We start from the raw sequence: 26,290 nt of genomic DNA on the forward strand, positions 1-26,290 counted from the left end.
CTCGGTCCGCGCCCCGGGGCACTTCCGGGTGCGCTAACGCGGTACGTCACAAGACGCATTACGCGGCAACGCGATACGTCGCGCTTTCGCGACGCGCCGCGGATCGCTTCCGGGGAGCTGCGTTTCGCGCCTCAGTCCGCGCCCCGGGGCACTTCCGGGTGCGCTAACGCGGTACGTCACAAGACGCATTACGCGGCAACGCGATACCGTCACGATGTTGATTTCTTACCGGTTCGCGGACCGGGTCGCGGCATTAATTTGAGCTAACGGGAAGCTTTCCGGTTCGCGGACCGGGAGCGAAACAAAAAAAAATATTTAAAAAAAATTATTAATAAACATATAAAATATATTTTTGGATTTAAAGAAGAATACATTTTACAGCTATAGATATTAGCTTTTAAAAAACCAATGAAATTCACTGAAAAAACCATAGGTTATAGACCATATATAGTTAGGAATTAGCATTTACAAAACCATGAAAATTCACTGAAAAAAACCATAGGTTATACACCATATATAGTTAGGAATTAGCATTTAAAAAACCTTATTTTACTCACACAAAACCAATGAAATTCCATATATAGTTAGTTGTACTAACTATATATCGCGCACCCGCAATCCACTGCTGATCATGTCACATATTACATCATTCATGACATGGTCAGTGACATCACTGATGACATCACTGATGACATCTCAAATGACATCACTGATGACATCTCACTTGACATCAATGATCACATCACTGATGATATCATTCATGTGATAATACAATGCATCTCCTCACACTCTAATATAACCTCCGTTACACCCAGTGTTAAATAGAGAGTATAATTTTTGAAACCATTGACACACCAATACTAGTTACTACATACGCACTCACTGATTCCTATGTCTACACACACATTCACTCATAAAATCATTCATACATACAATCACTCATCTTTACAACACTATCATATGCACTCATACACCTATACAGACACTCACACTCTGCCACTCATCCATGGAGTTACTCACACACCTAGTCAGTCCTGAAAAGAATCAATCACACTTCCATTTTCTCATCTATACAGTTAAACACAGAACACCTTACATTTTTGAAACATATACTAACACATAGTTACTCTCTTATAGAATCACTGATACAAGTACACATTGATCTGCACAGAGTCACACACCTCCCAGCCAGCCATACACACACTCAGTCTCCCATACAAATACTTGTGCAACCAATCAATAACCCATATAGCTACTTATATAGCTACTGATCAACACGTGCAGCAGCTTGCACAACAACAGACATACTGATGCACACTTTTAGACAGTTTAGTCACTAACCCGTGCATTCAGTAAGACGCATTTAATCACTCACTCATACAGTCAATCACGCACCTACTAAAACCTTCATTCAGACACTTATACATCCACTCATTCTTCAATATGTAAAACATATTTAAACTTTACAGAAACACATAATCACTGGATGTTGTCATCAGTGATGTCATCAGTGATGTCACTGACCATGTCATGAATGATGTAATATGTGACATGATCAGCAGTGGATTGCGGGTGCGCGATATATAGTTAGTACAACTAACTATATATGGAATTTCATTGGTTTTGTGTGAGTAAAATAAGGTTTTTTAAATGCTAATTCCTAACTATATATGGTGTATAACCTATGGTTTTTTTCAGTGAATATATATATACATATCAGTTATAGTTCGAACCTAGTTTTCATAGGAAAAGCATTTTTTTTGCAAAATTCTCCAAATTAAAACTCTATCCAGGTCAGCTCCTATCCTGAAAGTTTGGGGGTGATTTGTCAAGGGGGGCTGAGAAAAAAGGGGGGTCCCAAAACCTATTTTCCCCATGTTAATTTTCATAGGAATTTTCGAGACAGGCTACAGTCCAATCTGCTAAACGGAATTACTCCAAATTTGGCAAAAAGTTAGTGCTTGGTGCAGAAACTGAACTTTTTTCAAATGGTGTAAATTCGTTCAGTAGTTGCTGATCAAATACAAAAATACGAGTTAAAAAATCAATTTCTCATAGGAAATTTTAGGAAAGACTGCAGCCGAAACTGCCAAATGGAATTACCCCAAATTTGGCAAAAAGTTATTGCTTGGTTCAGAAAGCGACCTTTTTTTAAATAGTGTAAAACCGCCCAGTAGTTGCTGAGAAATTCAAAAATAAATGTTTCAATATCTATGGCCGTGGTGGAGTCACCACCGCTCCTCACCGCGAGCTTTAGTCTAATTGTCTGCCAACACTCCAAACCAGGAAGTGTTGGCAGCCATCTTGTGACTCGGTAGAACCGAGTCACAAGAAAACAGTAAAACAAAGGTGAAAAAAATGAGAGGTGGCAGGGTAGAAACTCCCTAACTCCCTAGGCCTGCTCAGGGGGTCCCACAAGGACTCCCAGGGCCAAAAAAAGCATTTTGTATTTTTTAAAAATCAGCCGAATTTACACTGGGTGCGCAAATCTGGACAAAAAATAAATAAAAAGCCCCCGGGTGGGCCAGGTCCCGGGAGCACTTATAAATAATGAGAGAGGAAGGGGAACCCTCCCCCTGCTCGCCGCTCTATTCAATGCAACTTTCTTTTTTCCCAGGCATTGGGCTGGTTCTCGCCATCTCCCCTCTACAGCTGTGATCCTGGAGCCGGGGGGGGGGGGCGGGCAGGGGCGGGCTTCAGCAGTTAAGGGCGCAGGAGTCTGTAGACCTGGCCGGGGCAACGAGGGGACCCTGGCCAGAAGCAGCTGGGATGTGCTGGGTTTGCTCTGCCGGGAGCAGCGCTCCCTCTGCCGCAAGATCCAAACTCTCTCCACCCGGCGAGACCTGCTGCTTTCTGGGTCCTTGAATCTCTCCCTGAAAAGCTGCCCCCGTTCCACAGTCTCTTAAAAAGGACTCAGACTACATTGGCTGATCTCACGGGATCAAATCTGCAGAGGCGATCACAGCCTAGATGTTCTGGTCTCTGCTGGGAGCAGATCACTGCTCACGTGCCGGACCTAGCTCCCCCTTACTCTGCTAGAAGGATCTGTCTGGATCTGCTGACAAATCCCAGCCACGTCAGAGCCATTCTGATGGTAGGATCTCTGCTATCAGGTATTCTCCTCCTGGTATCTGCTTCTCTCCCCTGGTTGGACCTGCTGTACTCTTTCCGGGCTCTGCGGGAAACTGACCCGAGCCTGGATTTGCTGATCTCTCAGAGGATCGGCTCCTCCTCCCCAGCTCTGCAGGCAGATTTCCTACCGGACTGGCTGGTCTCTCCAGAATCTGCAGGGAAGGATCCTGCACAGGACGTGATGCCAGCACTCTCTCTTCTGTGCCCTACATAGACTTCCCTCACTCGCTTCTGGACTTGGTGATTCCTGCCCCAAGAGGGTATGCACCCAATACATTTCTCTCTCCTTATACCCCTCCTCCCCGGGTAGATCCATCTCCACAGATCCTGTGCTGATCTGTTTTATCGCTGCTAGATCACCCTTCCCTGGGTGGATCTTCCTTCATGAAGGAATCCTTGTCTCTCCAGTTAGATACTCGCTCCCTGCTTGATATTTGAGCCGTGCCTTTTTTTGGAGGATCTCTTCAACAAGATCTCTCCTTCGCAGGTGGATCCCACTTTCCAGTGAATGTCTTCTACCCAGAGCGGAGCGCAGATTTCATACTCCTGCGGCCCTGGGATGCTGCATCGCCAGAAGGAGGCAGCTACAGGCAGAGCCGCTGGAGCCTGAGCCTACCTCATGCCCCGTCCCCTGCTTCCCGGAGGTGTCTGCACTGCGGAAGGCAGAAGCACTGGATGAGACCAAAGCCCGGGCTGCAGCAGCAGCAGAGACCAAACCTGCCCCCTCTCCTCGCGCCTGCCATTAAGCACAACCCACCCTGCACCAATGGCCCCTGTATATGGAGGGCTCCTGAGATCATCCTGGGCTTTCCGTTCTGTGAAGCTATCGAAATGTGGTTGTTGAGATGCGTCATTGTGGAGCTCTTCTTGGGATGGCCCCTGTATCCTGGTGCTTCAGAATACGACCAGATCTGGTAGATTTCACAGACGCAGGGATTTCCAGCAGAGTATCTGGTAAGTGTTGGGATGAAGACCACCAGGTTTTTCAACAGAGACACCAACTCACCCTATCCCAACTGGAGGCTAAAGACACCTAATGATCATGAAAAGGAAACCAGGATTAAGTCGGATGCCAAGAAGTACATTTTCAATTATTTGGATGACATGACACAGGAGAATATGTCAACAGATTTGGAGGGAAGCGATATGTTGATTCAAAAGGCAGACTGACAGGAGTTTATTGATCTGTTGAACATGTTAACGATTGATGCCAACAAGAGGATAACCCCCATAGAAATACTGAATAGCCCCTTCGTCACCATGACACATCTGCTGGACTTCCCACACAGCACACATGTCCAGTCCTGCTTTCAGAACATGGAGATTTGCAAGAGAAGGGTCAATTTATACAACACAGTGAACCAGAGCAAGACGCCATTCATCATCCATGTGGCACCAAGCACGTCCACCAACCTAACCATGACCTTCAACAACCAGCTCAACAGTGTCCTCAACGAGCGATGGATTCAGAATGGCATCTGGAGATGCAGGCAGCAGAAGCTAGGATAAGACACAAGGCCAACAACCTGGCTCCCACCACCACAAGATTATAGGTAAAGGTCTATAGCTGAGTTATTCAAACTATTGACAGAAGCAATTCTAGGGCTGAAAAACCAAAATGAGAACCGCCCCACTTGATTAGCCAAAATTATAGCCCAAAAACCAATGTTGTAGAGCCAAAATATGCAAAATTCATGTCATTTTATTTTGTTATATTTGCAATATTTTCTTTGTTTTAGATTTTATATTTAAGTCAGCTAGGATATATCATGATTAAAGAACCATGAAAATATTTTATATTCAATCAAACATTCATTATACAAAAAATAGTGGACAGTACAAACAAAACATAGACAGAAGTAGATGGAGGCAAGGCGGTAGATAGGACTACACGCGTTTCGGCACTATCGCCTCCATCAGGTCACCGTCTTATTGCACTGAAAACTGATCAAATTGAGAATGTCTAGTCCAGATATCAGGTACTAATGAAATGGCAGTCAACGGCATGTAAAGAGATATGAGTCTCTCAAGAAATGAGGGTAGTTAGAGATGGACTTGGGCGTACATAATGATCATCTCGATAGGAATAGCTCCGGCCGCTTCTTATGTTTAAACAAAAAAACTTCGAAAGGTTGGTGCCCTTTTGGCAATGAAAGATAACCTCGTTTTATTTGGTAAAATCTGATGTGAATCTGATCTAGGGACTTCCAAATGTTCCATGCCAAAATATCAGATAGAAACAAAGAGGCGTTTCCCCGGGAAGTAGAATCCGCATGTAGATGAGAGGTTCCGATACGTGCCGGCTGGATGCGTATTGTGAGACGACCGTCATGGACAAAGTGCCACCCTTACCATAACCATTTCTCTATACTAAATTACCAATCTGCACTCTATCAGCTTTCGGTGGCATCCATGGCTACGGTGGCCCAGAGAAGCATGCCTCTGCCAGCGGGGACAGCACAGGTTTGTACACGGCCTGACCCATTCCATCAAGCCCTCATTGTGCACCTGCCAGGCTTCCAAGGTTTACAGGCATCCCCTGCAAAGCATGCTGGATATTCGGTGCGAATAGACAATGCCCTCCCCATCCTAACACAGGCTGCTGGGGTTGAGACCCTTCAGATTCAGCCCGGGCTGCTCACTCAGGCATGGCCCAGTGGTACCCAGCAGATTCTGCTACCCCCAACTTGGCAGCAGTTGATTGGAGTGGCTGCGCATACTTCTGTCCAACATGCAGCAGTAATCCCAGAGTCCCTAGCAGGGACTCAGCAGCTGTCAGACTGGAGGAACTCCCATGCCCACAGTAGACATTACAGTCCCATCATGCAACAGCCTGCTCTGCTGGAAGGTCATGTCACTCTTCCCTCCTCTCAGCCACTAAATGTGGGGGTGGCACATGTGATGAGGCAGCAGCCAACCAGCACTTCCTCTTCCTGAAAGAATAAGCAGCACCACTCATCAACCAGGAACACGTCAACATTTGAAGTGTCCTCGTCCCACGGTGCTAGCTCTCCTCAGCGGTCTAAGCTTGTGAAGGAGAACACGCCACCACTCTGCTCTGTGCCACAAACCATCCCAGTCTCCACCAGTTTCGGTGACCTGTGGCTGGGGTGACGAGGCTTCCAGCACCACCCAGGAGTGCCAGCGACAGACCATCATCATCCCGGACACTCCCAGCCCCGCCATCAGCGTGATTACCATCAGCAGCGACACGACCGAGGAGGAGAAGCAAAAGCATGCCCCTGCCAGCATGCCTAAGCACAGAAGGAATGTCATAAGCTATGTCATTGTGAACGACTCTCCTGACTCTGACACGTCTAGCACCATCAGCCCAAAGGCAGCACAACAGCGCCAGCCTGTGAATCATCATGCCGAAAGCAAAGCCTCCTTGAATGCACATTGAAGCGGGAATCCTCACACCATCATTGTGCTGCCACTAAAGGCACAGCCCAGTGTAGTGCTTGTGGAATGTGATAGCCTACTGCCAGACATCACCACAAGCCACACCACACCAGCATACAACTCCAAGCCTTCATCCTCCAACCTGGGGAGTGCGACCAGCAGCCACTCTTCAGGAGGCTCGTCGGGAGCCATCTCATACCGGCAGCAGCGGCTAGGGATCCACACTTTCCAACAGCAGCAGCCACTGAACCTCAGCCAGGCACCACACAATATGGGTATCTTTTCTAGACAGTCAAATAAACAATAGGCTAATACAAAAATATGTGTCTCATAATTCAAGTCAGCAATGTCAAACAAACATAATCAATCCGATAAAAACAATTAAAAAAAATTCTTATGATTATTTTATTTAGTATTTCTTACATAAAAGTAAAAATAATGTAGATATTCAAAAAATAATAAAATACAACTCATATATATGTATAACAATTATATTCCATAAAATACAATACAATAAACAAACTGTGGCGAAGCTGTATACTGTTCGACGCACGTTTCGGCGTGTGTAGAGCCTTCGTCAGGAAGTAAGGCCACAAATCCTAAAATTCATAAAAACAATTCTAAACATATAATTCTATAGTTGTATGACATGAAATTACATTTTAAAGAGTCTGACTTAAATAAATTAAAAGACAAACAGTTATGAAATCAGACATATATAATCTAATATTTTTTTAGTATGCCTTCAGGTATGTAAATATTTATACTGATAGATAATAATTACATATTTCATGAATGTTATTATCTATATCTGGTTACATCAGTAATACAGATATATTCTGCTATGTCAACAAAAAGATAAAGAATACAGTTCAAATTGATACAACAATGACGGATTAAACACTAAATAGAGTAAATAGAGAGCCCAAGATTGTGAAGAACTCTTAGTTGGTTAAGATGTTTTATTCACGAACAGTGATTAGTAAAAAATGAAGAAATGTTTGTAATGGTAAGTATGAGGATGACATCTGATTTATAGATAGCAATAGAGTGATCAGACATTTATAGTGCAAACACATGAGAAATGATAAGTCCTAAGAGACCCAAGATGGTCTGTAAGTGAAAGGTAACTTTTAACTATTTACCTATGTAACTAAAACAGGGGACTCTGGTTCACATATAACGATGAGGTACTTCTGTACTAGATAATACCTAATGATGTAGGGTAACAAACAGAGGCAGTTACTCTAACATGAAATGGGACCTTAAACTATTTAATCTAGCACATGGGAATATGTGAGGGCAACAGAGGATATGTAAATAGTGGCAAACCTTGTTAATTTAAAATATGGTTATTCCTTAGAGCAACATAATGTGGTCAATATTTTGATATATATTGTGAAAGTTGGGGAATTAATTCCTCTTGAACACTGAGAGTCCCTCTGTCGTGCTTACTGGGGGTAGATGGTGGGCTAGTTGACGCCAGGGACCCTCAGGACTCAAGGGGATTTGATCCCCCAATTTACAACGCACTAGTGGATGGAACAAAAACCAGAAATGTTATGTGGACAATTTGTGGTGTCATTTTTTTATACTGAGAGGTAGATTTCAATATCTGTGAAGACTTGTGTGTTACTGGGAGGCTTTGGATTTTGGTAGTGTTATCAAATGGAATTTGTTGGGGAGCGTTTCTTCTCAGTGCTGAATATAAGCAAGCTTTTAAGTGGGCCCGGTCTTAGCTGTATTGTACACTGGTGCGTCTTTTAGATTGCCACTATTTTTGTATCCCACTCAAAGCTCTGACTATACGTATATTAAATGAATCGGAGAATGAAAGTTTAGGAATTACTCCTCAGTTTACTCTCGACATCTCACATCCTCCATTTTGTGCACCCAATAGTGTTTATAAAAATTATAAAAATTAAATATTAGAGCTTTATCCAGAAGAAAAATTGCACTTATACTTTTATTGGGTTGGTGGTGAGATCTGTAGTGTATAGAGAAGGTAGTAATGAGTTTGTATGGTACAAAAGGGACGTGACATATGTTTAAAAAATTATATGGTTTTAGGAATAAGCTGTCCCTCTGTGAGTCCTCAGGCCTGCAGTTGTACCACTGCAAGCCAACACTGGAAATATACCGCAGCTCTCTCTCTACGAGATACATCCTTCATGTTCCCTCTGCCCACATCACCCTCTTGCACTTATCCATTTACAAGTTGACGGCCAGCACCTCTCCCTATACTAGTCGGCCCACAGCTGTTCCTGTGCGAGCCGGCCCGCAGCTCTCTCTCTACAAGCCAGCCAGTCGGCTCGCAGCTGTCCCTCTTCAAACTACCGGTCGGTTCGCAGTTGTTGGTCTGCGAGCTAGGTCAGTGTTGTATCTCTATAAGCGAACACTAGAAATGTACCGGAGTTGTCTCTCTATGAGATACCCACTTCACATTCCCTCTCCCAACATCACCATTCCGCACCTATCCCTTTATAAGTGGACTGTCCGCAATTGTCCTATACTAGTCGGTCCACAGCTGTTCCTGTGTGATCCGGCCCGCAACTGTTCCTCTGTGATCCGGCCCTCAGGTCTCCTTCTATGAGCCAGCCAGTTGGTTTGCAGGTGTTCCTCTACGTGCCAGCTCGCTGGCTCACTACTATTCCTCTGTGAGCTGGCCCCCAGCTCTCCCTCTATGAGCCAGGCAGCTGGCCCGCAGCTCTACCTCTGTGAATGACCGGTTGGATCGCTGCCCTTGCTCTGCAAACTGTTGGGCCCGCAGTTGTACCTCTGCAAGCCAACAGTGGAAATATGCTGCAGCTCTCTCTGGGACATACCCTCTTTACTCTCCCTCTCCCCATATGACGGTCATGCAAATATCACTTTACAAGTGGACGGCCCGCACCTCTCCCTATACTGGTTGGCCCGCAGCTGCTCCTCTGTGAGCTGGCCCAGAGTTCTCCCTCTAGGAAGCAGGCAGTCAGCTCACAGTTCTTCTTGTACAAGCCAGCCGGCCCGCAACTGTTTCTCTGTGCTTTGTGAATAAGCCCGCAGCTCTCTCTGTACGAGCCAGCGAGTTGGCTTGCAGTTTTTCCTCTACAAGCCAGCCTGTTTGCCTGCAACTTTTCCTCTGTGAGCCGGTCCGTAGCTCTCTCTATATGAACCACCTAGTCGACTTGCAGGTGTTCATCTGGGAGCCAGCCTGCTGGATCATAGCTTTCCCTCCTGGAACCACTGGTGGACTCTCAACCCTTTCTCTGCGAGCCAGTCCGCAGTGCTACCTCTATAAAGCAATATTGGAAATATGGCGCAGCTGTCTCTACGAGATAATCACTTTACGCTCACTCTCTCCACATCACTATCCCACATCTATCCCTTTGCAAGCCAACGGCACACACTTTTCACAAGAGTAGTCAGCTCGCAGTTGTTTCTGTGCTAGCTGGTCCACAGTTCTCCTTCTGCGAGCTGACGGGTCGATGCTGATGCTCTATGAGCCAGTCCACCGGCCCGTAAGTGTTCCTAACGAGCTACATACTATTGATACACTCTTTTAAATTCCCAGTTAGCAACCAAGCAGTCTAGAAGTCATCCTTTCTGTCTCATGCAGTTCTGCTATCACCCATTCACCACTATCTGCTTATGCTATCACTCTGCCAGTACCTACGCACTTATAAATGCACTATGCACTCTGTTTGCAGCACTGTAATCATTTAGTTAGTAGTTATGTAGTTATGGAATGGCCTAGCCGGTAATAGAAGTGCAGTTACAATATTCTGATCATTCTGATAATTTTTAAATGCTAATTTCTAATTATAATGTTCATTACATCTATCTTTTTCCTGTGTTTTTTAATTATTATGCCATCCTCAACCTGTTGAAAACTGGAAATCTCACCACTTTTCCATTTGATACCTTCTGCCAAACAAATCGGCACAAATGAGAGCCACAACTAACGCTAATGATGTTCAGAGTATGCGTTCCCATTGAAAAAAAACACAAAAACACCACTTTCCCATATTTGCAACGACCAGCCAAATCACAATATTCTGTGCACTATCTATGCACACCTCTAACAAGCTACATACTATTGGTACACTGGTGTTAATACCCAGTTAGTATGCATGTAGTGTAGGAATCTGTCCCATGCAGTTTTCTAATCACCTCTCCAGCACTATCTACTTATCCTATCACTCCACCAAAATATAAGTACTTATAAATGCACTTAGGCACTCTACTTGTAGTATTGTAATGTTTTACTCACCTTCCATGTATTTATGGAATGTTACAGGTTCTAATCATGCTGTTACAGAATCAAATGTGTACTACTAATGCTGTGCTGTAGTGTCTTTCACATACTCATAGACCACAATTATGCAGGTAGTATTGTTCCATTGTGGAAATCATTGATGTAGTTTCTTGGTATGTATTTCTATAATTATATATGTGAATATTTTTATAATTATACATTTTAATATTTGTATATAATTATTTTAATTATATTAACCTGTTTTCAAAACTTTTATTTTTTTAGAGATATTTTGCATCATTATTAAGAAGATACAATGCTGAGAAAACAGCAGAGAAAAAGAACAGAAAGAAAGGAGATTTATTTGAAAAAAAGGGAAAAGAGAAATATAGATACAGTACAATATGGATGTTCAAAGAAAAAGTCTTCTGGTAAGAAAAGTAACGCTTTTTTTAAAAAAACTTGCAAAGACTGTTTTCAATATTAAAAATATAGAAGAGACAGACAGAATATGAACAGTAAAACAAAAGCAAAAGAAAAATGTTCAAAAAAGTAGAAGAATTAACTTTTGGAAAAATAATTATGTTGGAATACGGAACAAACAATTTTCAGAAATTCGAAAACGAATATACAAAAGTACTCCAGAATTTACTAAAATAATAAATAAAAGGAGATCAGAATTTTACAGAAAAAAAATAGATTCTAAGTGTTATTGTTTATCTTAATTTTAAAAAGACTTTAAATACAATAATGCAGTGTATAAAGGACAAATGTAAGAGAAAAAGAATTGTAAATAGAAGCATTTTTGTAAAATATTTTCCGGGAAATGGAAGCATACTTCTAGTACAGAAACTTTTTTAATGAAGAAAGTTATTTTCAACAAAATAGCTTAGTGCATGCAGTTGATACCTGCGGTCATTCTTATGAGGTACGAGATGGTTATCCAATTCAGAAAGAAAAGATAGTTCCTAGAAATGTTGAAGAATTAATAGCTGAGGAAGTTCAAGGGAGACGTATCCAGGCTCCAGTGTTTACATGGGATTGTAATGTAGTATACGTCGACAATCTATTGATATTTTAGTAAACTTCTTAGGAGAATATGGAAGAAAAACTGTGAAACAGAAGATTAAGATATTACAAGGACTGGATTCTTGCAAAGTGAGAAAAAATACAGGGTTGCAAGGTCATTCTCTGGCTTGTCTTTCTAGGAAAGTGTGTCAAAGTCGGTTTCATCATTTGAGAATGTTAGCAGTACATCAGTCAGAAATGTAGAAGTAAGTTAGAAGATTATTCTCTGTGAAAAGTCCTGCATTATGTCTAAATGAAATTAATTCAGCTCTTTTGCATGGTTCACTGTTGGATGTAAAAAAAGTCTGTGATGATATGTAGTTACGTTTCTTTGCTGCTCAAGAGGAGTGCAGAGAAAGTGACAGTTTGATAAGTGTAGGTGTTGAAGAAGAGGTGGAAGATAGTACTGATGTGAAGTCTGAAAAAGAAATAACAAAGTTTAAAGTAGTTTCTGGTGAAAATCCTAACTTAGGGGCCGATTAGGATGGCGGACTGATTGCCCCCGCCGGGCTGGCGGTAGCCACCGCCGGCCCGGCTGGGCAATCCGTCCGCCATCCTCACTGAAATTACCCCCGCCACATTAGGATGGCTGGGGGTTTCGGCGGCGGATGGGAAGACCGTCCACCGCTTTTCCACCGTGGTCACCTTGCGACCGTGGCGGAAAAGGTCTAAAATGGTGGGGTGTCTATCAGACACCGCCAGCCATATTAGGATGGGCTTTGGGGAATGCCTTCGCCATGGAAAGGCATACGGTCTTTGCTTAGGGGGCCCGTTGCGGGCCCCCAGGGTGAAGGGGGTGGGGGTGCACATGGGGGGTACCTATGGTACCCCCCTGCGTTTCAAAGTACAACATGGCAGGCACCGCGCGGTGCCTGTCATGTTGTGCTTTGAATCGCACAACATGAATTTTTAGCATTGCGGCGGGCTGAAGGACTGGACTTTTTCTAAGGTCCAGCGGTGCCAGGGAACAACACCTGAAACCTTCGTGGGATACCTGTTCAGCGCACAAATGACAGAGACACGGGACACTTCCTTCGGCGTCAAAGATCAGCGTTTATTACTGCAGGGAGGCAAAAGTCACAAGAAGTACAACAGAGTGTAGGTTCTGAGAGTCTGCTTCAAATTGCAAATGTGGATCGCTCCTTTTATACACATTTTCGTCGTTGCACAACATGCGAACAAAAGGTTACAACTCAGTTCCCACAATAAACTTCAAAAGGACTTCTTGAAACCCGGAACATAATTACAGTAACATTGCCGGTTCCCAACTGTAAAAGCACATCTTCTCACCGTTAGGCACATTCCACTCTAGTTGTAAACGGACGAAAGAAAGAGACAAGAACAGCTGCAAGGAAGACAGGCAACAGTAGAGAAAAGAGTGTGAGGGTAATATCGGAAGCATGATCACAGGATCAAAGGATTCGATCCTAGCACATGCACGGCTGAAACAATAGACCGGCACGGCAAGATTACCCTCAAGCGGAGCCATCTGCCTTTGCAATGTCATTCCCCTAGTCATAAAAGACGCATGAAAGGAATATGCATCTTCCGTAAGGCTAGGGAACTAAGGGTCATGACGCGGACAGTTGCCTGCTAACTAACTACGTGAGGGCAAGAAACAAAATGGATGCCGTATCTAAAATGGAACCCGAGGGTTCAGATGAAGAAACGCGTAAATAAGACGAACCCTTCCTAGTAGTGTAGCGAAAACGCGTACACTTACTAAACTCGTCATTTACGGTTCATAGATACCAAACTTGCCCATATTCGATCATGCCCAAAACATCATAACGATTCTCACGGAACCTCAGGGCGGTCCTTTCAGCACCGCCCGCCGCAATGCTGAAAATGCAGGATGCCCCCGCCACTGTGGCGGGTGCATCCTAATTCGACGCACGGGACCTCCGCCCTTATGGCGGACGGTCCATTGCCACGACAGGATGGCCATCCTAATAGGCCCCTATGTTTGTATTTGTTGCCGACGTACTCATTATAAAATTCAAAGTAGGAATGTAGGTGTGTTTATAAAAAGTGAGGAGGAAAACAATGATAAATGGAGAGAATTTGCTGCTTATCTGTTTGTGGAACGTAGTTTTGAGTTAGGTACTCTACAATGTATTTGTAAATATTGTTACAATATATTAGAAGAAAACAAAATGCCAGCTAGAGCTGTCTCTAATGACTTAGAATTAGTAGCTATACCTTCAGAACTTAAAGGTTTAAATACATATGAGGCTATCTATATACAATCTGTGCACCCTTTTCAGGCTATAACTCGTATGGTGCCTAAAACAGGTAAGCTGCCTCCAACAGACCTACAAATAGATTTAAAAGGAAGAGTTGTGTATTTACCTTTAGATTTTAAGAAACATTTTGAAATTGTTGGTGTAGAAAGAGAGAATACTGTACCTGTAGTCATTCTTGTTAATGATATACCCACAAAGAGTCGGAAAATATGGCAAGAGTTAGTAGATAATATTACCTATAAAAATGTAATGTAGAAGAAGAAATGACTTTAGAAGATGAAACACAGATTTCAAGTGGACAAATAGAAAAAGGGGAGAAGTCAAGAAAAGAAGACATTTATGAACATTATACTATACGCCCTCTACATTCAAAAGAACTGATAGGAGATACTATTGAATTGTTCCAGATGAAAAAAGCAAAAGGAACTCCCATGAGTATGTGGGAATAAAGTTTGGAAGCTCTTAGTTTTCCACAGCTGTTGAAAAGGTGGGCGATATGATGAACGACCAGTTCAGATTCCAGCTGCAGAATATCATACTTTACGACTATACTCAGAAGACCCAAGATTTCATCAGTGTAATCCATATTTGTTTCATCTTTTATTTGAGAGTGATCTGTCTGCACTTTCATATGCAGTCAACCATATATTAAAAATGGGAATGCATCTTTTACATATTTCTGCAAAGGAATTTATGGACAAAGTTGAAGAGACGAATATTTAGAATCACAGTTAATTTATTTGATGGCATGTCAACGTGGCACTAATGAATATTGGTATCGATGGCATGCAGAATTAAAATGTATGTTAAGAAAGTTCGGGACCCCTACATGGTTTGTTACACTTAGTTGTGCTAAGAACGCATGGGATGATTTACTGGATTTTCTACGAGAAACAAATTCAAATATAGAAATTATTGAATTGAAAACAGCTGGAGAACTGTGTTCCCTGGATCCTGTAAATGTTGGCATATATTTTAATCATAGGTTTGAATAAATGATGTCTTTCATCTGTAATAAAAGAAAATCCACCTATTGGCGAAGTTATTGTTTTTTTTGGAGAAAAGAATACCAAGCTAGAGGTGCTCCTCATATACCTATGCTTTTATGGATCAAGGAGGCACACAAATTTGGAACTGATTTGGATGAGACTGTTCTATCTTTTACTAGCAGCCCGTCCCGACGTTGTTCGGGCATGCTGTAGCCGACGCCACTGTACCTTCACACGCTCCAGCCACGAATGTGTTTTTCCGGTGTTCGCTCCATCCCCGAACGTGTTTGGCCGCTCCAGTGTGTTTGGCCACTCCAGCCTACGCCCCTGCAATATTTGAACGTATGTGTTCGCTCCATCCCCAAACGTGTTTGGCCGCTCCAGCCTACGCCACTTAGACGCACAACATCGCGTTAACGTCCAACGCCCACAAAAATGCTAAAGGACACGCCCACTCATATTGGAACGCTAGTCCCACACAGAACGCTTCTCTTTTGCCGATTCCCACAACGCACACGCCCACAACGGACTACTTTTCGCAAAATGTTCTTTTCTTCTTCTAATGTATATGTTGGGCTGCTGTATAGCCTATGACCATCTGCTGATACTGTAGTTTGCAATGCTGTATTGGGTGTTCCGATTGGTGCTGTAGTTCTTGAGCTTTCCCGCCTCAAAGGTTTGGGCTCTCTCTTTATTATATTAGTATAGATTGAAGTATGTTACCTGTGCAATTCCAAAAACAAGAGGAGAAACTATCTTAAAACAGCAAGTTTTACGGTTTCAGAGTCATCGATGTGGGAAGTATTTTCAACGCAAATATAAGTCAAAGGATACATTTTACACAAAATGTCGATTTGGCTTTCCACTCCAGTAATTTCTAAAGGAAGACTGAACAGTTTTATGTCAGCAATAAGGCATACCATCAATCAAAAATCACCCAAAAATACTTACAATTTAAAAAGAACAGAAGAATCAAAGTACATTAATGATTACAATCCGGTGATTTTGAAGATGTGGAATGCAAATATGGACAAACAAAATGTTGTAGAGAACTCACTTGCTATTGCTTGCTATGTCACGTCATATACTACCAAGTCTGAGAAGACAGAGTTGAAAAAAATATGGGAGGACATTTTGCAGGAGAAGACACTTAGCAAACAATTGTACAGCTTCAGCTTGAAGATGCTTTCACATCGAAAAATTGGATCCTATGAATGGTCGGATCGATTGACATCTGCAAATTTATATTCAAACTCAAGAGGAATCATCTGGATAAGTCCTGGTCTTGCTGCAGCACGAAATCGAGTTTTGCAATCTGTACAAGAAATTGAATACTTGGCACTGAATGAACCGGAAAGTACAGATCTTTTGAAAACAAATATGTTGGATATGCACTATCCAAATAGATGTCCATACCTGGATAACATATGTCTATATGAAATACTGCAACAATATAGTTTTTAAAAAAATGTCACAGAAAATATAAATGAAGGAAAATATGCTGTAATTAGATCTGAAGGATGTTTGGTAAACTATGACAAAGGAAATCTGAATAATCACAGGAAATTAAGTTGTGATACACCAGATAAAAGAGAATTTTTGTATTTAGCTCTTCCGCTACTCTTCAAACCTTCCTCAATCGTCCTCAATTGTAACCGGAGACCTTGGTGGACTGTGATCGCGAGCGGGCTCATCAACGGACGATAATTTACCTTTATCGATCGCCGAATACCATGCGGCTGATCGTCAAATTAAAGATACGCTAACAGACACCGAGTGGGATTCGAGGGCTGGATAACAAGCGATCTCCCAACAATTCCAAGTGCCTACTTATATGGCGAATCATGCCAAATAACGCGAGCTTGATTCTTTGGAAATAATCCTTCAGGATTAATCTGATTTGATGACAGCTTGACAGATACAATCTGAATATTAATCCACCACTGGATTAATAGGCGCCTACACCCTTACCTATGTTCCTGTCCTGAGGAAGACCCGTACAGACCTGCAAATCAGGCGTTATTAGGGTCGAAACGTTGACGACATTAGACTATAGGACCAGTTGATTGAATCCAGGATACAAAAGCTAAATAATTTAGCACACTGGACTACATGATCTTTGAACTTAAGAAATACCTGGCCTATTGAATTGATTTCTACCTTCACTCCCATTTTTTACTCACTTGTATATAAAGCACTTTTTTATCACCTATGCACGAATTGTCACAATTCAGTCACTTGCTCTGTTGCGCCGTTTGTTGTAAAATAATAGGTGAAGATTGACTTTTCTATGCATTTATATGTGGGTCAGGACAAGAAATAAGTCATGAATAAGTAGACTTGGTGATTAAAACCTCATTGACCCTCTTCTGCTGGTTTGGTTTTGTATGTACTAGTTTATGTAAATAACCTCATCTGATGCAAAATATTATGATGCACTGGTTTTAAGAGGTGGAGAAGTGTGGCTCAATGGTTAGAGCAGCAGACCCTGATGCAGAGGTCTAGCCCGGGACCAGGGTTCAATTCCCCGCCTAGGCGGGTCTTGAGCTCAAAAATTACACGGACCTGATAATTCTCGCCTCGGTGCCTGTTCCAATCATGGAGTCCCACTCTGCAACTCTGGGCAATAGCTTGCTTAATCTCCACAACGGCCCCCACAACGCTAAGGATGCCTGGCCTCCACCTTGGGGGTGCCCAGGAGTGGACACCTCACAGGGAAAGCCAGGATGGGATTACAAGCGCCTTGAGACCCTTGCGGGTGAGTAGTGCGCTATACAAGTATCAATTTACATTTACAAGAGATTTCAGATATGTACATGGTTTAAGGCAACTAGGTGCATATCCGACAGAACCATTGTTTATATTTAAAACTCTTCAAACCTTGGCAGACTGAAATGGAATTACTTAGAGATTTTGCCTGCTATGAGGATTCTTTCAATGCGCGTAAAAATAGCATTAAATGTACAATTTTTCCAAATTATCTCGAAATGTTGAACGAAGAGATTAATTAAGAAAAAATAGATTGCAGCTGAAATAGCTAAAGATAGTTCTCAAGATAGTCAGGGTTCTGCTCCAAAAAGTCAAGATTCAATAGGAGAAGCCATACTTGAAAATGAAGCGGCAATAGCAATGAGTGAAGTGGAAACGGTGATGAAGCAAGCACAACAGGACAATATTGATTTGGGAAATTTAGAGGAACATCAGAATACTGAACAGAAAGAAATATATCACCAAGTTACATAACTGATAGAACATGGATTACTGCATGAAAAGAATGATTGCCAATGTACATCATTTAGACTTATTCTTATGTACATCAGTGGACAAGCTGGAACAGGGAAAAGTTTCTTGATAAAATGTTTGTAAAGATATCTACAGAAAAGAACAGTTCACATTTGTCTTGTGTTGTAACTGCTCCAACTGGGTTAGCAGCAGATGACATTAACGGGATTACATTACATCGTCTACTTATGTTACCAGTAGCACATGAAAATAAATTAGAATACCAGAAGCTATCTGGAGAAGCTTGTTTCAAAGTTTCAAGAGTATTAAAGAAAATTAAACTTCTGGTAATTGATGAAGTAAGCATGGTCTCAAACGTAATGAATGCGTTTGTACATTTAAGGATGCAGCATGTTTTAAAAACAAAATACGATGTTTTATTTGCAGGAAAACATGTAATTGTATTTGGTGATCTACTACAACTTACACCTGTGAATGGCCAACCTGCTTTTAAAAACCTTCTTCATGACGACACTAAAGAACCTTTGGGAAGTACTGGAAATGTAAATATTTGAAGTTATTTTGAGTATAATGAACTTATCAAGAACATGCGAAAGCAAATGATGAAGATTATGGAAATATTCTTCAAAATATTAGAACTGGTGTCTTAACAAAGGATGGAAAAAATGCTTTAGAAAGTCAGGTACTAAAAACTTGTTTCCAACAGAAAATATTGCAGCTGAAACAATCTACAGAAGAATTGCAGAAAAGGAATCTATAATTTGCCTTATGCCAACATTGAAAGAACACTCTACATTAAATGAAGGACTGTTGAAGCTGTAAAATGAACCGATAAAGAAAATGGTAGCTATCGATAAAATAGAACATAAAGGAGTAACTATTCTTTTGTCAGAGAAATTGCTGTTAAAATTAGACTCTTTGGAAAAATCAATATCTAAGACTGCTGGTTTGGAAAAGACCTTATATGTCTCCATAAACTGCTGGGTAATATTATGGCGTAATTAAGTTGTTGAAAAAGGTTTAGTAAATGGAGCAATGGGTAAAGTTGTTGACTTTGTTAGAAATGCAAATAGAGATGAGATTAAATTTTTGAAGATTACATTTGATCAGATTGAAGACGTGAAACAAATTTGACACTGCTGTGTTCGTTTCTTGCTTGTAAAAGATTTGTATGTTCGTAGAAAACAGTTTCCTGTTTGTTTAGCATATGCAGTGACTATTCATGAATCTCAAGGTTTAAGTGTAGACAATGCTTTGGTAAATATTGTGTTTAAAGAGGGTATGGCGTACGTTGCATTGTCTCGAGTAAGAACGTTATCAGGATTGCATTTGATTGATTTTGATGAGCAAAAGGTTAGTGCAGAAGTAAATTGTGTAAAAGAGTACAATAGGTTAAGAAGACTGGTGAAATACTTACGAACTTTGTCCTGAATCATACGAAATGCATGTACCAGAATGCAACGGGGCGATCCGGCTGAGAGGGTAGGAGTGTGCTCCCTCGCTGTTTCCTGTTAAAGGGCTCCCGTGAGCCTCCGTAGCTGACGAGCTATTGGTGATGCACCTGCACGCCCGAGAGGCAACAAAGCCTGTTAGTGTTGTTTGGCAGCCTTTAAAGCCACCCCAAACTGATCTCTACTGATGAATGATATTATCCAGAAACACAAATCGTGTCTCGTGTCTAGAGATACCTTATACCAAGTACCTACTTGCACCAACCTTGGTGAAATACTTACGAACTTTGTCCTGAATAATACATGTACCAGAATGCAAAGGAGCGATCCGGCTGAGAGGGTAGGAGTGTACTTCCTAGCTGTTTCAGGTGAAAAAGACTCTATGCTCCTAACTTAGGTGAATATCCTATTTATGAAAAACATTTCATACGTCCAAAACAAAAATATGAAAAAGATTATACTGAGGTTGCAAAGAAAAAAAGAATTGAAAAGAATGACAAGTCAGGAAAGAAAATAGAAGGGAACACGGTTGCTAATATTGTAGGATATCAGTTAGAAAATAGTTCAGGTATCAACTGCCATGCTAATGTAATTGTGAAAGTTGTCTGTTTTTTAGAAAATCTACAGCATGCAATTATTGAAAATCGAGAAAAAAGATGCTCCTTTTTTACGTTATATTTTTGAGGAGTTGAAAACTGATAAAATTAAAATCCATACTGCTTCTGATGTGCGGAATCTTCTAGATATATGTTCTTGTTCCTAACAATTCACACAGAATGTACAGCAAGGTGCTCAGGAATTTCTTATGTTTATGCTTTTAGTATTAGAAGATGAAGGTATACAAATTGAAAATCTTTTTGGACAACGTTATAGATGGGTTCATAGATGTGACAGCTGTTCATTTTCATCTACCACTAAAATAGACACTGAACGATTCATATAGTTGACAATGCCAGATTTGAAAACAGTATCTTTCAACGAACTAGTGAAATCAGCTAATCAACATATGGAATGTACTCAGTGCAAATCAGAAATGTTGTCAACATTATTCATAGAAAAATGTGGACAATATATTATATTAATGCTGCAACGTTGTAGAGCAGATGGAACAAAATTGGAAACCAAAATAAAACATTTTGTGGCAGGTCAAGTGTCAATTTCAGGATGAACTTTTAAAACAGTAGCTTTTGTTTTCCAGAATGGACCAACTTCAACATCTGGACAGTATACTGTCTATTTAAAATGCAATAAAGGATGGACACTATGTATTGATGCACATTTACAGTATACATTTCAGTTGTTTATGATGCCATCATTCTAAGAAGATATCAACATGAATTACTGAGTATATTTTGAATATTTCCACTACAAATGATTTTAGAAACATCATTCACCCTATTGGAAACATGTGAATATGATTTTAGAAGTGTATGCTGGTTATCCTCATTGTAAATTAAACATCATTCGGCCTATTGGGAAGGTGTGTATATGAATTCCAAAGTTTATTCTCAATGGAAATATTTTCAGGAACATCATTCGGCCAATAGGGAAGATGTTCGTAATTACGGTTTCAATTATTAATTCTGTTCTTTCGTATTGCATTTGAAAGATTGTGTTCAAAATAAGGTGGTGATATATTTGATCTTTGTATTATAAACTATGTTACTAGGGATGTTTATTTGTGAAAATGTAAATACCAAGTTGCGTTGGTTGTAGATATTTTGAAGAGAAGTATGTTTTTTTAACAATCTTATTGATTGTATTTTTTTGCCGGCTGTCACCTGATGATTACATTGAAATCCCTGTTCATGGTGAATTTCAATACAATCTGAAGACAGCAAAAAATGGCAAATTGAATATGTGATGTAATTGTATACTTATATTGTGTTGCGAAAAGTATAACATTATGTGTAATAACAGAGGTAAAGTTTAAAATACTTTAAATTTGCATTTAAAAAAAGAAGTGAAAATATATTACTATTAATTTCATATCTACTTTTACACAGGTAATCTACCCAGGTACGACCCTTGCAGTCTACCAAATACACTGTGACTCCCCATGCCCATCTCCAGTCATCCAGCCAGTACTATACAATAATAAAATCTCTCCACTAATACCCATGTACTTATAAATTCAGCATACACTCTCCTTGAAGTACTGTAATCATCCAGTCACTACTGATGGACTCATACACTGGACCAAGCACTAACCCAATCAGTGCTACAATTGTCTGTGCACTATCCATATAGACTTTAAGGAGGCACCCAGCTAGCACAGTGTACTTATCTAATCACTTCGTTATTACCAAAGCACTTATAAATACACCATAAATACACCATGCACTCTCTTTACTCTCTTTACAGCACTATCATTATCCAGTTACTAGTCATGTACTTATGGAATGGCCTAACTACTAATACAAGTACCCGCTAATATTATTATTAGTAGGTTTTAGGGAAGATATATTTAGAAAGTAGCTTTTGAAAAATCTTTGAAATTCACTGAAAAAACCATACGTTTCGGGGACGTTATAGTTAGAAATTACCATTTAAAAAACCATTGAAATTCACAAAAAAAAGCCATAGGTTTCAATGACGTTATAGTTAGTTGGACATTTCACTCATATAAAACCAGAGAAATTTCACCGTTATAGTTAGTTCAGCTAACTATAACCCAAGCCCCGCAATGCACTGCTGATGACGTCACATATTACATCATTCATGACATGGTCAGTGACATCACTGATGACATCACTGATGACATTTCAAATGACATCACTGCTCCTATGAGGCACAGGGTCAAGACTGATTTTCATATAGCTGTGTTTGAACTGGGGTGGCGAAGTGAGCTAAAGAACGATGATAGATTCAACCCAGATCTTGACTGGCGGTGAGTGTCTGAAAAGCTTCAGCGCTCCGTCCATCATCTCCTTGTATTTGCTTTGTCCACTTTAGTCCCGAGACCAACGGGTCCCTGCGTATCCAGATTGCCAGGGGCTCCAGTGCGATGGCAAAAAATATAGATGACAGGGGGCAGACCTGCCTAGTTCTATGGCTGAGGGAAAATGTCAGTGGACATCTGCCCATTAACCACTACCTCTACCAATGGCTCCCCATATAGCAGCCGGATGCACCTCATAAAATTTGGACCTTCTCACATACATGCGAGAACAGCAAACATATAAGGCCATTTGATGGTAACGGCGTCCGGGGAGAGTATTGCTATATCTTCTTTAACAGTGTCCCTGTGACTCATCAATCGATGGAGGAGGCATGGGTTCAGGGCCGTATTCTATCCCGGCATGAATCCCGACTGGTCTGACTGCACCAGTCTAGTCACGACCTGGAGCTAACATGTCAAAAATATTTTGGCCAGTGTTTTGACCTCCGCTTTGAGCAAAGAAATGGTCGGTAGGAGCTCCTGTCATCCACTGGTCTCCCCTTCCTGTGTATCACTACTATGGAGGCTAATCTTTGGTACCGGGGCAGTATTCCCCGCTGTTTACTTTCGAGATACATTTGTCTTAGGTGTGGAGTTACTTTGGTGCTATTAATTCATAAAATTCAATGGGGAAGCCATTAAACCCCATCACTTTCCCCGATTGTATGGTGATGATAGCTGAAATGATTTAATTGTCAGTGGGGTCAGCCTCAAGTATCCACTGATCCTCCCGGGAGAGACTCAGAAATGGAAGATCTACCAGGTGTTGTCTGGAGTCCTCGGCCTGGCTGGTAGGGGAATACAGTTCTTTGAAATGCACTGCAAAGGCATCTGCTATTTCCTGTGGGTCCATCAGTATGGTACCATCACATTTTTTTTAGTGTGGTCATCCAGCAATCTCCTTGTTCCTCCATGTCAAGCCATGCCAGGAGTTTTCTTGCCCTGCCGCCAGGTTCATATATTTTGTGTTGTGTCGAGAGGTATGTTGCCCTGGCCGCCTCTGTTAGTAGGTTGTTATATTCCTATCGTTTTATGGCAAGTGTGTGTTTGGCTGTTCTGTCTGGAGTAAGTGTCATGTTTAGTAATAGGATAGTAGGTCTTTCTCATGCTCCTCAAGCTTTTCCATTTTTGTGACCTATTTTGTGTGAGAGTGCTTGCCCCTTTATTACTGTTTTAAAAGTTTCCCAAAGCATCAGTGGTGAATACATTGACCAGACATTGCCTGTAAAATAATCATCAGTGGATTTGATGAGGCCTGTTGTGATATGCGGGGACTTCAAATACCAAGGGTTGAGTGAAATTATCTTGCACGAGGATGGTGTCACTAGAGCTAGCACGCCCAGATTAGGGAGTGTGGTATGTCTTTGAAATGTTTCAATTGTTTGCCCAGTGTTATAATATTTGGGAGAGACTGTAATGAGCTCTGGAGTAGAATGTGTAGTGCTGTGTAGGAGGGTTGGTTTTGTGTCATACATCTACGAGGCTGAGAGCAGCCAAGAAGTCGGCTAGGTTGGATCTAGAGTGAGGAGAACACCTAGTTGGGGGGCGATTCTGCTGATCGCAGAGCATCATGTTTAAGCCACCTCCTATCACCAGATAACCCTCTGGTAAATCTAGTATCATTCTGCTCATGTCAGGGAGAGCTGTCCTGTGGAGTGCTGGGGGGACATACACTGACATAATGTTGAAATATCTTCCTTCCCAGCTGCCCGTTATGGCTGCAAAGCAGCTCTGCTTGTCTATGTGGGTTTGGTCCACCATAAGAGGGAAGTGCTTGCACAAGAGTATACATGTTCCTCCAGGTCGCCATCTCACTATCTGATATGTGGACTGCATGTCTATCAAGTGTATATGGCTTTAACTGTCTCTGCCAGGCCATGAGATACGATAAATTATGGGTTGAGTTATGTGATGTGTGACATGACTCTGTCTGAACAACACGCCCCACAACACTGCAGATTGCCTGACACCCTCCCCTCCCATGGAAGATGGGGTGTGGACCTAGTGATCCCATCCCGTGAACCCCAAACTCATATAATTGCAAGACATGGTGGAAATACATTACAATGTTAGTTCCCCTTTCTTCTCGTTGTGTCTCGCTTGCCTCATTTTTTTGGATACTTGGATAGGCAGCTGACCACTATGGACCAGCATCTGGGAGCATTAGATCCCACGGACCATGACTGCTACCAATCTGTATTGATGAGATGGGTTCAGGCATTTTGTCTCTGAAGGAGTGTTCCTATGAAGCTGCCCTTGCGGAGTGTGCACGCTCTTCGGGCCATCAGGCGTTGCACCTTCTGTAGGCTCTCTATATGTTTCTGCGGTTTCCAGCTTTGCCGCATCCGTCAGGGGCGCCTTGGTCCCCAACTATCTACCATCCGTACAGCCAGTCCCACGCATCCTCTGGAGTATTAAAGTACCATGTTTTGCGCTCGGCCTCTACCTTAAGCCTAAAGCGATACAAAAGGGGATGACGGACGGGACGTTTGAGCAAATCAAACACTCACCCCCAGTCAACTGATCTGGGTTTAATCCATTACCATTCTTTAGCTCACTCAGCCACCCCAGTTCAGACATGGCCATATGCAAATCAGTCTGACCCTGTGCCTCATGGGACCAGTCCAGCCCGAACTGCCAAGCCATGTCTTCGCTGGACCGGAAACAATCATCCTGGGACCGGTTTCGGATTCATAATCCTCATCAGCCAGGCTATCTTGAATCCAGTGGCCAAGTGAGCAAGGGACTCACGTCTGAGCATACCCTGCCAACTTAGGGCGAACAAAGCGATACAAAAGGGGATGACGGACGGAACGTTTGAGCAAATCAAACACTCATCCTCAGTAAACTGATCTGGGTTTAATCCATCACCATTCTTTAGCTCACTCAGCCACCCCAGTTCTGACATGGCCATATGCAAATCAGTATGACCATGTGCCTCGTGGGAACAGTCCAGCCCGAACTGCCAAGCCATGTCTTCCCTGGACCAGAAACAAGCATCCTGTGACCGGTTTCGGATTCATAATCCTCATCAGCCAGGCTATCTTGAATCCAGTGGCCAAGTCAGCAAGGGACTCACGTCTGAGCATACCCTGCCAACTTAGGGCGAACAAAGCGATACAAAAGGGGATGATGGACAGAACGTTTGAGCAAATCAAACACTCACCCCCAATCAACTGATCTGGGTTTAATCTATCAACATTTTTTAGCTCACTCAGCCACCCCAGTTCAGACATGGCCAAATGCAAATCAGTCTGACCCTGTGCCTCATGGGAACACTCCAGCCCGAACTGCCAAGCCATGTCTTCCCTGGACCGGAAAAAAGCATCCTGGGACAGGTTTCGGATTCATAATCCTCATCAGCCAGGCTATCTTGAATCCAGTGGCCAAGTGAGCAAGGGACTCACGTCTGAGCATACCCTGCCAACTTAAGGCGAACAAAGCTATACAAAAGGGGATGACAGACGGAACGTTTGAGCAAATCAAACACTCACCCCCAGTCAACTGATCTGGGTTTAATCCATCACCATTCTTTAGCTCACTCAGCCACCCCAGTTCAAACATGGCCATATGCAAATCAGTCT

General features: G+C 42.0%; 1 pseudogene; it reads left to right on the top strand.

The window, feature by feature from the left end:
- Positions 1–3,921: 3,921 nt before the first annotated feature.
- Positions 3,922–26,290, top strand: part of LOC144823208 (homeodomain-interacting protein kinase 2-like) — a 117,937-nt pseudogene continuing 95,568 nt past the window's right edge.

Source organism: Lissotriton helveticus, chromosome 3_1 (genome assembly GCF_964261635.1).
Source record: "Lissotriton helveticus chromosome 3_1, aLisHel1.1, whole genome shotgun sequence".
NCBI classification, from domain to species: domain Eukaryota; kingdom Metazoa; phylum Chordata; class Amphibia; order Caudata; family Salamandridae; genus Lissotriton; species Lissotriton helveticus.